Genomic DNA, 11,010 nt, shown 5'->3' with positions numbered 1-11,010 from the left:
AACTTCTCTGCCCCGCTCCTCTTGAGAGATGACTGCCTATATGGCTGTAGCCTCAAGTATACCATATCCCCTACCTCGAAACTGCGCTCTACCCTGTGCTGATCAGCATACAACTTTTGTTGATTCTGAGCTTGCTGTATGTTCTCCTTGAGCACTCTCAGGATATCCTGACTATCCTGCAATAAGTCTTTCGCTTTGGGCACCCTGCTGTCCCCCAAAACCAGATCCATGAAGCTTGGTGCTTCATAACCATAAAGTGCCATGAAGGGTGTCATCTTGATGGACATATGATATGTAGTGTTGTAATAGTATTCTCCCATATGCAACCATCTAACCCAAGCCCTCTGCTGTGTAGTCACATAGTTCCTCAAATATCCCTCCACCCATTTATTCACAATCTCTGTTTGCCCATCTGTCTGCGGATGATAACTAGTGCTAGGTGTAAGATCTGTACCACACAACCTAAACAGCTCCTGCCAAAAAACACTCATAAACTTACTATCCCGATCACTGACAATGAATCTAGGCAACCCATGTAACCTGAATATCTCTCTAAAGAAAAGATCTGCCACCTGTGCTGCTGTGTAAATGGACGGAATAGCAAAGAAGTGAGCGAACTTCGTCAAGCGGTCCACCACCACATAGATGCAATCCCTTCCCTGCACTCGTGGTAACCCAGTGATGAAGTCCATCAAAATACTTTCCCATTTCCTATCAGGAATGGGCAAGGGCTGTAATAAACCTGCAGGAAATGTGTGCTCTCCCTTATTCTGTTGACAAACCGCACACTCCCTGACATACCTCTGAACATCATCCTTGAGCCCTCTCCATGAGAACCGCTCTCGGATCTGCCTGTAGGTCTTGAAGATCCCCGGATGCCCACCTGTGGGTGCATCATGAAATGCCTTTAGTATCACTTCTCTCAATTGTGATGACGGAATCAAGTAAACTCTGTCCTGAAATCTGATCAATCCATCTATCACCTCATAGCGACCATCCTGCGTAGTACCTGAAATCAAACCAGACGCCCAAGTATCCCCGACATACTCTGCTATAATCGTATCCCTCCAATCTCCTGTAATCTCTGCAAGAGCACAAATGTGAGGTCTTCTAGATAAGGCATCAGCTACTACATTCCTCTTCCCTTTGACAAACTCAATGTCGAAGTCATAAGCCTGCAATTTAGTGACCCACTTCTGTTGCCTGTCATTCAAGTCTCGCTGGCTCATGAAATACTTTATGCTATTGTGATCCGTCTTGATCACAAACTTCCCTCCAACCAAGTAGGATCGGAATTTGGCCAAGGCATGCATGATGGCCAACATCTCACGATCATAAATAGAATAGCTCCTCTCCACACCTCAGAGCTTCCTACTCTCAAAAGCAATGGGGTGCTTCTCCTGCATCAATACTGCTCCAATCCCATCACCCGATGCATCACAATGAAGCTCAAAGGGCTTCGTGAAGTCTGGTAGAGCTAGAATTGGACATGAAGACATCACCTGCTTGAAATGCTCAAAACACCTCTGTGCTGCCTCTGTCCACATGAAGGCCCCCTCCTTAGTAAGATCTGTCAAGGGAGCAGCTATCTGAGAAAACCCCTTAACAAATCTCCTATAAAAACCACATAAGCCAAAGAACCCCTTAAGCTGAGTAAGGTTCGTAGGTGTGGGCCAATCAACAATAGCTCTAATCTTTTCAGGATCCACCCGAACTCCCTTTGCACTGATAATATGACCAAGGTACAAAAGCTCTGTCATCCCGAACTCACACTTAGACTCCTTGGCATACAGGGACTCTCTCTCCAAAATAGATAGCACCTCCTCAAGATGTTGTAAATGCTCCCCCCATGTCTTGCTAAAGATCAAAATATCATCAAAGAAAATCAAAACGTATCTCCTCAATTGCCCCCTAAACACCTGGTTCATGCAACTTTGAAAAGTAGCAGGAGCATTGGTTAGCCCAAATGGCATAACCAGAAACTCAAAATGACCATAGTGACACCGAAACGCTGTTTTCTCAATGTCCTCTGCTCTCATACTGATCTGATGATACCCTGATCTCAAATCTATCTTTGTGAATACACATGCCCCATGTAGCTCATCTATCAGCTCATCTATCCACGGAATGGGGTACCTGTTCTTAATGGTTTTTTTGTTCAAGGCCCTGTAGTCAATGCACATGCGCATTGTTCCATCCTTCTTCTTAACCAAGACAACTGCTGAAGCAAATGGGCTTTTGCTTGGCTTGATGTGCCCCATTTCCAACAACTCCTTAATTGCCTTCTCTATCTCATCCTTATGTTTCTTAGGATGACGATAGGGAGTGATCATCACTGGTTTGGCTCCCTCCTCGAGCTCAATAACATGCTCTGCACCCCTATCGGGAGGAACCCCATGAGGAATATCACCAAATACCTTGGCATGCCTGTCAAGTATCTCCTGTATATCTGGTGGATGACCCTTCACTCGAGGCTCCGGTGAAGCTGGCATAACTAAGCACTCTGTTGCCCACTCTATGTCATTATGTCAAAAAAGTCTCTCCATTCTCCTCAAAGACACTACCCTGCAACTCCCATCTGAAAGTCCCCTGAGCACAACAGTCCTACCCTCATGCTGAAACCTCATCTCCAACTTCGCTAGATTGAAAGTGAACTCAACCAGCGATGCCATCCATGTCATACCGAGGATGACGTCATAATCTCCCATGTCCACAACATAGAAATCATCCTCCAACTCATAACCATCTCCAAATCTAATGTGAAGATTCGAAACCTTTTGAGTACATAATAGCTTTTGGCCATTAGCCACCATGACTCTAAAACCATCATGCTCCTCTGTCTGTAAGCCTCTCCTGGCTACCAACTGTGTATCAATAAAGTTATACGTAGCCCCAGTGTCAATAAGGGAAATCACCTTCTGTCCCTGGATAGTACCTCTCACCTTAAAGGTGATTGCCTTCTGAGCCCCGGTTAACCGTGCCAATGATCTGTCATCCCCAGCAGTTCTGCTCCTCTCTGTAGTACTACTCTCATCTGAATCGGAGTGCTAATCCTCCCCCTCTGACTCTGACTCCTCTGCTGAAAAATACTCCATTTGATTTGCCTTAGCCTTGAGAGGGCATTTATGAGATAAGTCCCAAGGCTCTCTACACTGGAAGCACAGTTTCTTCTTTCGAAGTTCATTCAAGGTTTCACTGTCTAGTCCTTTTGATCCTTCTTTGGGTTTGTTATACTCTTTCTGAAATGGTTTTTTGTCTTTGTCCTTGTGGTAGGAAGAATCTGTTGAATGGTATTTTCCTTTGTATACCGAAGGGGCTAAATCTCGTGCCTTTTTAGTTGCTTCTGCTAAGGTGAGTGGATCATGTCCCTTCACCCAACCACGTAATGGATCAGCAAGCCCATCACAAAATAACACCACCAATCTCCTAGGAGAGATATCAGTAACAAGTACAGACAACCGCTGAAACTCGACGATGTAAGCATCCACCGAACCTGTCTGTTTTAACTGTGCTAGCTCCTTGAAATGTAACTCGGGATCCCTAGTGTCAAATCTCTCAATCAATCTTTCTGTGAATTCCTCATAGGATGTAATCTAATTATGCCCCAGAGTCACCATGCCATGATGCCACCATTCATGCGCAACGCCGTCCAAATGCATAGCCGCATACTTCATAGCCTCCTCCTCAGGCATAGGATTAAGCTGTAAGTATGTATCTACCTTCTGCACCCAAGCTCGTGCAGTCATCTTCCCTGAAGCATCATAATAAGGCAAGGAAAGTTTTCCAACTTTCTTTCTTAGCTCAAAATTCTGATTCCTCCCTCCTGCTCTAGGCATATGTCTCATCCTCAAGTCCATATAATCTCTGAGGGAAATATCCGCCTGAAACTCGGGTCCACTGGCCTCCCAGTCCCTCCTGAACTGACCCTGTAACTCAGTAATCTGCGGTTTGTTCACTGGTTGAACTGGATCCCTAGGTGGAAAGGTGGGTAGAAGAGGTCTCGAGCTCGTTGTTCGAGCTGGGTGTGCAATGTGTCTAAAGTTATCCGCCTCAATCCCATTGTTGCCATGTCCATTATTACCATTAATGTTATTCTCAGGGCCATTGTTGTTGCCTCGGCCTCCATTATTATCATTGCCCCTATTGTTATCGTTTCCCCCATTGTTATTGTTTCCATTGTTGGCATCACCTGGATTAATATTAACGCCCATCTGTCTAGCCATAAGCTGCAACATCATGTCCATTCGCCTATTCTGCTCCTGCTGCATACGCTGCCCTTGCTCTAACGTACCCAGTAACTGTCTGAACATTACCTCCCCCTGATCTAGAACGATATTCCTCTCATCTCGGTCACCCATACTGCTGTCCTGATCGAAGAATATTTGCTCTATGTCTGTATGACTGGATTCTATGTCCACCTGCACGGATGAACTAGACTGCTCACTCTGACTATCCGGATTTCTATTTTGTCTGGCCCTGGTATTGCGAAAATTATAATGCCCCTGTCGCATGCTCAATCATACATTCTGGACCTGTTTATTTCTGCAATATGTTTTGGTGAAAGTTTCCCACAAGATGGCAGAATCTTCTGCTCTGATACCACTGTAATGGACACCCTAGAATGCCCAAAAACTAACCCCACTGCTGATAGGAATTTAGTCAAACAGTTTGCAGCCAACTCCTTATTCCTCCGTTTAATGTTTCAATGTTTTTTTTTGTTTTAAGTCTTTGCACAGGTATGAAACCACATAACATGAACTAAAAAGAATTTACAATAATAGGCAAGCTAGAAATTGAACTACTGCTGTTATAATATTATTTCCAGAATTAACAAAAATCAAATACATAGCAGGTTATTTTCAACTCACTAAATACTCCAGCATTTTGACATAATGTTCCAACCAAAGTTTCTAATTCTGCTGCTACAGTAACATGAATAGTGCTGCATGAATAGTGCCAGGTGAATAGTGCCGCGTGAATAGTGCCAGGTGAATAGTACCCACGTGAATAGTGTCACGTGAATAGTACCTGCGTGAATAGTGTCACGTGAATAGTACCCACGTGAATAGTGTCACGGCCTGTAGCTGGAAATGCAACCAAATAATGCTGCTGCTTGTAGCTGGAAAAGCACCCAATCTGCCTGTAAATGAAGCTGATAACAAAGGATTCCAAAGGCCAAACCCCAAGGGAATGACGTCTAGAATGTCACAAGAGAGGATAAACGTCCTTTAATGCCAAGAATGGATCTGCAACTCACACACCAAATTCTTCTCATATTCCACCTCTCCAATGAAGCCACAAAAGCTCCCTTTTATTCTTTCTCCAAGGAGCGACCCAACTCACTCAAACAATGTGGGATAAAACATGTTCAATATAAAACATATTAAAATATTCACTTATGTCTCCCTTGGTTGCCCCTTTGATTTACACATATCTCCATAAAATAAATATTAAATTAACACTTTAATATTTTACAATTAAATTAAATGTTACTTTAATAAAACTTCAGGCATTAAAATATATTAGCAATCGGACTCCGAATAGCGTGAGTGATAGCTCGTCGGAAAGCTCTCGCCAAAGAGTATCAAATCCAATCACCAAAACTAGCCTCCGTTGTGTCCTGCTGACTTACTAAAAATAGTAAGTATGCCTGAAACTAAGTAAATCAACTTCGTTTTGGCCCAAACTGGAAATGACTAGGCCAAAACACTCCAGGATCCCTTTAAACCCTTCGTTAGCCCTCGGGACCATGTAGAGCTAGGCTAACGCACATATGCTTGGTCAATCTGCTAGAGTGGGGACATTACACATAAGTCTTATTATTTGGCTTTCAATTGACAAAATTATGTATTAGAAAAAAAACACCGAACATAAAAGAGAATAAACAATGTCTTTAATGAAGCTTTAGAGATGTTGGATAACATAACCCTCTTATGATTAAACTTTGATATAACCATTAGCAATAATATCAATAGTCTGTGTCTATGCAAGTATCTAAAAAAATATGAGAAGGTAATTTAAAGAATTAATCCATTCAATCATTATCATGTGAAGTAAAGATAGCATAGTAATATTGGATTATTCAATTTATGGGAAAATCATGCTAAGTAGCAATGATAAGGTTGATTGCATCATTATTCATCACAATCTCATCTAGCAAGTTATCTCTATCTACATCACATACATTCAAGATAGTTTCCATATCAACATCAAATGGAGTTATTTCATCTATCTCTAAACATAAGAAATTTTAGTCCACGTCTCTTTAGTCTAAAGAATATGAAGCCAATCGTTTGAGTTGAAGAAATATTTGATAGATGAATTTCTTAGTTACCTCTATCTACATCACATACATTCAAGATGTTCGTATATCAACATCAAATGGAGTTATTTTATCTATCACTAAACATAAGAAATTTTAGTCCATGCCTCTTTACTCTAAAGCATATGGAGCATTTGAGTGGAGAAAATCATTGATAGATGAATTTCTTAGGTGAGATAAATGAGGCAAGTATATGGAAGGTTTTTTTCTTGTTAGGCTGGTGAAATTTTGGAACCAATCTAGGAAGCTTTAGGAATATAGAGTTCATCGAAAAAGAATAGTGAGGAATATACAGGGTGACGAGGAGCATAAGGTAACAAGCTAAATAGTTAGCAATCGACATGGGATCTTCAAGCGATTCAACATCCATCTATGATGCCCCAACCAAGAACCTCCATAACTACCAGCTCGTTGCACACACTCCATCTCATTTTAACATAAGAACCTTATACTATAACTCAATAATGAATAAAGAGTAATCTTTGCCAATTATTTTACGAGGAGCATAAGGTAACAAGCTAAATAGTTAGCAATCGACATGGGATCTTCAAGCTATTCGACATCCATCTGTGATGCCCCAACCAAGAACCTCCATAACTACTAGCTTGTTGCACACACTCCATCTCATTTTAACATAAGAACCTTATACTATAACTCAATAATGAATAAAGAGTAATCTTTGCCAATTATTTATAGAAAAAAATTGATATGCACAAATTTAATTATTGTTTCAATACTATGACCAAATATATTATTATTATTGCCTTACAATTCTAGTCAAGATAAGAACATAAATGATTTTTAACCTTGTTTAAGTTAAATCTACCTAAACTATCAAATTATATATGCTCCTTTGAATTATTTGAACAGCAATATGATTTTTTAATTAATAAATAAATATCTTATTTTTAATAAAATAATATTATACATATTAAGAAAAGATAAAATATTTACATCCTTAAAGTCGAAAGAGGACAGCAATCTCTGACAAATTTCGATACTAACCAGAGCTAGAATAAAAAAAAGGGGATATCAGTTATCTGATCATCTCTAATAACATTACAAACTTTTTACAATAAATATCCTATCATAATTTACAGACTGGTTTATTGGGTTTGAACAAATATATTGTTCTGGAAATCTGTCTGAATAATTTTTAAATGTTTTGATTTGGAATTATGAATCAATCAGATTACACAACAATATCACAATTTAACCATCATACTATACCACTATCCATCAGTAAATATACTATACCACTATCCATCATTGATTTACTGGTGCAGTAAGAACTGAGACTAATGAAATGTTGTGCAGCTGTATTTCTACAGAGAAAGTTGTTCAGAAACAGTTTAAAAAGTGTAAAATCTGCATTTGACAGGAATTCAGGAAGGGCTGATGGCCTAGAATGATGCACTTCACGTCTGTTTCGTCGGGGAGGTTTCACGAAATGAATATACACATTAAACAGAGTGCATTTAAGAATATACACATTAAATATATTGTATTTTAACACCAAGTTAAATCAGTTGAACGTTCAACTAAAATTTGACGCGACGGGATGATTTATGGACTCTATTTCACACAATACTGTGGAAAAGGATTCCTCCTCAAAATGCTCAGGAATGTTGGAATCCAAGGAAAAGTACCGGTCTATACTTTTTATAGGAATGTTTAGAACGTTTGTTAAATTGTAAAATCGAAGCGCCCGTGGCCTAATGGATAAGGCGTCTGACTTCTAATCAGGCGATTGTGGGTTCGAGTCCCACCGGGCGTGTAAGTATTTTAAATCTTTTTCTATTTCCATTCATGGGATCTATAGTTTAACTGCCCAGCGATGAATTCACTTCATGTTTAATAGAATAGAATCTCTCTTTTCGATAAACATGTAGAGATTTAAGCACTTTATTTCTTCCACATTTTCATTCTCAAGATAATTATGCAAAGGAGCAATGAGCTCTATCTACATTACATACATTCAAGATAAAGGAGACAAGCATGTGGTGGATTTTTTCAATTAGCATGATGACATTTTGGAAGCAACCGAGGAAGTTTTAGGAATAGAGTTCATCAAAGGAATAGTGAAGAACATGAAGACTTAGGAAAATATTACATTTGGCATGAATTCAAAGTTGGTGTAAATAAAATTGTCAATAAAGTGATCCCCTTCAATCATGTTTCTCTCTCAAATATTGGTTTGAAATTCAAAGGTTTGTGTTCTTTTGGGATAATTTGCAAGATTAACCAATGAGGTCACTATCCTTCAAGAATTTTTCAAAGTAACATTGGGTTTTATAGTTCGACTCATAATGTCATGGAACTTTGACTATTGAAAAGTCTTCCCCTCTCTAAGAGTAGTTCAACCTAGAGCATCCAAAACCATAAAATTTATAAAATAGTTCAAGATGGGTCGATCAAAAGAGAAGACGACCCTTATGGGTTTGAATTCCTAAGTGCATGTTCGTGCTCTCATCATTAGTCTACCCAAGAATCTTTTGGTTTTTTCATCAATTGTTGATATTCTATTTAACTATTTGTTATTATAAATGATGCAAGCTATTGGGCTTAATTTGTTCCTGTTGGAAGTATGGGCTTGTATGGTTGTCATTGATGTCGAACTTGGTTATTTGGATGAATTCTGGTCCAGGTATGCTCTTGGTTGTTATAGCTGTGTTGTGTTGCATATTGAGTTTGGTATTTTTGGTGTTGGTTGTTGTAATGGTGAAAATATTAGGAGGGTTTCTACCACAAGAAGGATGAAAACTGCTAATATTTTGCTTAGAGACCACTACATTCAAAAGAGGGTTGAATCCAATAGATTTAGTCTCAAACCAAAAAGGATAAGGACTGAAAATACTGATTGGATTCAAGCGATGAATTTGTTTGTCCTCTTTTGTAAGTTGAATTGTTGAAATTAGGATAAAGAGCTGAAAGTGAAGATAAAAATATAGAAACAACAAGTTACAATCGTCGAATTGAAGCATGCACCTGGATCTGAGAAATATAAGCATATTTGGATCTGATCCTTGAAAGAGCTCCTGAAATGTCGAGATCATGGCAAAATTTTCCCTGATCCTCCAAACTTTTCGCACACCATAGGGGGATTGATTCGTCTCTATAAATGATGTTGATTCTGAAGATCGTAGCTTTGTACTTGTTTCCTACACATAGAAAGAGAGGGAAATAGGTTGGGAATAGGGGCTTGCCTAAGTCAAATCTCGATTTAGGAATTAATCTTGATTGAAATATTGCAAATACTGAAATAAATAATGGAAGGGTATACCTCAGATTTGCAATGACTAATAATGATGCTTTGCTTCTTGAATGTAATCACATATATTGTATGAAATGACATGAACATGACAAAACCCTAATCATGCACACATGCTTACATATGAATGATGTAATGTTGCTCCACAATTGATGAATGAAGAATGTAGCCTTGAAGACATCTAGAAATATTTGATGATGAATACTTCAATGCTTGAATGCCTTGTGATTATAATTTTACCCATGTATTCTTGTCTCATGATCTTGAAATGAGAGGGGAAAGCCTCCTTATATACTTGCCCATTGAAAAACATGTTAATTTTTTGACATAGGTCGACACAAGGCTAGGTTTCTCGCTCAAATATGAAAATGCCTAAAGGGTTCAAAATGGGGCCAAATAGGGAGGACCAAGGCGCAATGTCATGGTCGCAATGAGGACCAAGGCACCACGCCCTGGTTCTACCCCATTTTAGGGCTGGGACAAAGGGGCCATGTGGTGTATGAAGTGAAAGCAAGACCCTATTTGCATGATGTAAGCATAATCAAGTCTTAATTAAGCATTGGAGTACAAACACTAAGGTGAGGGCCCAAAATGTGGACTAAATTGTAAGGGAGTAAAATTTAGGATGCTACATTCAGCCCCCACTTTAGCAGGAGTATGAGCCTATGCAAATACTCACGGTAAAGTAGATGAAAGAGAGATGAAGAAGAAGATAAATACAGAACAAAATCACAAGGAGTATAAGACATCACTAATTTTGAGAAACCAAGTCCCCAATCTTAGGATCTTAACTCACTCAAACATATACAAGGGCACACAAAAACAAGACAAAAAAAAGACAAAAACAAAAAATTCAAACAAAGACAAAAAGACAAACAAAGACAAAAGACACACAAAAAAAGCTAAGAACCAAAAACAAGACACCAAGTTAACTAGCCGAAGAGACCTCGATATCAAAATGTCTCAACCATTAATATCATTCTTGAAAAATTTCATCTCACTAACACAAGCGATCACATAAAAGAGAAAAGCACACATCATCCATGAACTATCAATAGCAAAGCTATGAGTTCATAAGAAGAAGGAAAGAGAGAACACAGATACACACTAGATGTGTTTTTCTAGATGATCCATGAAAAGAATCATGAGAAAAGACATGAATATTTTGCCCCTAGATGTGTTTTTCTAGGTGATCCATGTTGGGGAGGAGAGTAGGAATAGTTTAGCTATTTATAGCTAGTTCCAATCATCATCGTGCATGCGTGCAAGTGATGTCTGGTTTCAAGTATATAGCACCCCGTATAAGAGTTTGTTTCCTTATCCTTAATGTATATATTAACAAACATACTACTCTAAAAACCAAACAAATCCAAAATCATTAATGTATATATTAGCAAACAAATCCAAAATCCTTATA

The 11,010-nt window shown here is 38.9% G+C and overlaps 1 non-coding gene across 1 annotated transcript; it reads left to right on the top strand.

Moving 5' to 3' along the window:
• The first annotated feature begins 8,026 nt into the window (after nt 1–8,026).
• TRNAR-UCU (transfer RNA arginine (anticodon UCU)) lies at nt 8,027–8,099 on the top strand. Its single transcript has one exon. It is a non-coding gene; the product is annotated as a tRNA-Arg (tRNA).
• The last annotated feature ends 2,911 nt before the right edge of the window (nt 8,100–11,010 follow it).

The sequence above is a fragment of the Cryptomeria japonica genome, chromosome 3 (assembly GCF_030272615.1).
Source record: "Cryptomeria japonica chromosome 3, Sugi_1.0, whole genome shotgun sequence".
Classification (NCBI taxonomy): Eukaryota; Viridiplantae; Streptophyta; class Pinopsida; order Cupressales; family Cupressaceae; genus Cryptomeria; species Cryptomeria japonica.
Note: the sequence above shows the minus strand (reverse complement) of the source record. Positions and strands in the feature narration are given on the sequence as shown.